Genomic DNA, 1,628 nt, shown 5'->3' on the forward strand with positions numbered 1-1,628 from the left:
TGGTGTACTTGTGGCGCCAACGTTAGCCTCAAAGTTAGGGGCTAACGTTGGCGCAAACTTTTGCTCCTCCCCTTGTAGTTTTCATGTGCCAACGTTAGCCTCCAAGTTAGGGGCTAACGTTGGCGCAAACTTTTGGTGCCCAGGGGTGATTCTCATCATGCCAACGTTAGCCTCAAAGTTAGGGGCTAACGTTGGCGCAAACTTTTGGTGCCCAGGGGTGATTTTCATGTGCCAACGTTAGCCCAAAAGTTAGGGGCTAACGTTGGGGCTAACTTTTCACCCAAAAGTTTGTGCAAAAGTTTGAGGCTAACTTTAGGTCCAGCTTTTTGCTTCCTGGTTCAATTTCACTTATTCCATTGTCTTCTCTTTACTCCTAGCTATTCCTTCTTGCTTCAACCTTTCTCCAAGCTTTCTTCACCTATCATTAATCAACCAAACACATCAAAGCTATGTTTAAAATCATGAGATATTCATTCTTTCATAATATGTGACAATTATAGTATAAAACCTCATGAAATAGCATGAATTTATACATGGTTGATTAAATCAAAGGAAACATGAAAATCTACCTAATTGGCTTGCTTGTAGCTCAAGAAAGTGCATAATTCTAATGAAAACAAAAGAAAAAGACTAGTTAAAATAGGCTAAGATGACTTGTCATCACCTTCTTCATAGGCGTCCCATTATTCACAGGATTCCTTTCAGAAGTGTACATGAACTGGTTATTTGCAACCATGTCAATGAGTTCTTGAGCTTCTGTAGGCGTTTTCTTTAGGTGAATATATCCACCTGCAGAAGTGTCCAGTGACATTTTTGATAGCTCAGATAAACCATCATAGAATATATCCAGGATGGTCCATTCTGAAAGCATGTCAGAAGGACACTTTTTGGTCAACTGTTTGTATCTTTCCCAAGCTTCATAGAGGGATTCACCTTCTTTCTGTCTGAAGGTTTGAACATCAGCTCTAAGCTTGCTCAGCTTTTGAGGAGGAAAGTACTTGGCTAAGAAAGCCATGACCAGCTTATCCCAAGAGTTCAGGCTGTCTTTGGGTTGAGAATCCAACCATAATCTAGCTCTGTCTCTTACAGCAAAAGGGAAAAGCATGAGCCTGTAGACTTCAGGATCTACTCCATTAGTCTTAACAGTATCACATATCTGCAAGAATTCAGTTAAGAACTGAAAAGGATCTTCAGATGGAAGTCCATGAAACTTGCAGTTCTGCTGCATCAGAGAAACTAATTGAGGTTTCAGCTCAAAGTTGTTTGCTCCAATGGCAGGAATGGAGATGCTTCTTCCATGTAAATTGGAATTAGGTGCAGTAAAGTCACCAAGCATCCTCCTTGCATTATTATTATTTTCGGCTGACATCTCCTGTTCCTGTTCGAAAATTTCTGCAAGGTTATCTCTGGATTGTTGTAATTTAGCTTCTCTTAGTTTTCTCTTCAGAGTCCTTTCAGGTTCTGGATCTGCTTCAACAAGAATATTCTTGTCCTTGCTCCTGCTCATATGACAAAGAAGAGGGCACAGAAAAAAAAAATAATAATATGGATCCTTTATACCACAGTATAGAGATCCCTTTGTGAGTGGAAGAAAAGAGGGAGATAAAGAATGTAATGTAATGGAAGAA

The 1,628-nt window shown here is 39.9% G+C and overlaps 1 non-coding gene across 1 annotated transcript; it reads left to right on the forward strand.

Moving 5' to 3' along the window:
• Positions 1–865: 865 nt before the first annotated feature.
• LOC148577196 (small nucleolar RNA R71) lies at positions 866–973 on the forward strand. Its single transcript, XR_015903259.1, has one exon. It is a non-coding gene; the product is annotated as a small nucleolar RNA R71 (small nucleolar RNA).
• The last annotated feature ends 655 nt before the right edge of the window (positions 974–1,628 follow it).

This window comes from Arachis ipaensis, chromosome B1 (genome assembly GCF_059453495.1).
Source record: "Arachis ipaensis isolate K30076 ecotype BB chromosome B1, ASM5945349v1, whole genome shotgun sequence".
NCBI classification, from domain to species: domain Eukaryota; kingdom Viridiplantae; phylum Streptophyta; class Magnoliopsida; order Fabales; family Fabaceae; genus Arachis; species Arachis ipaensis.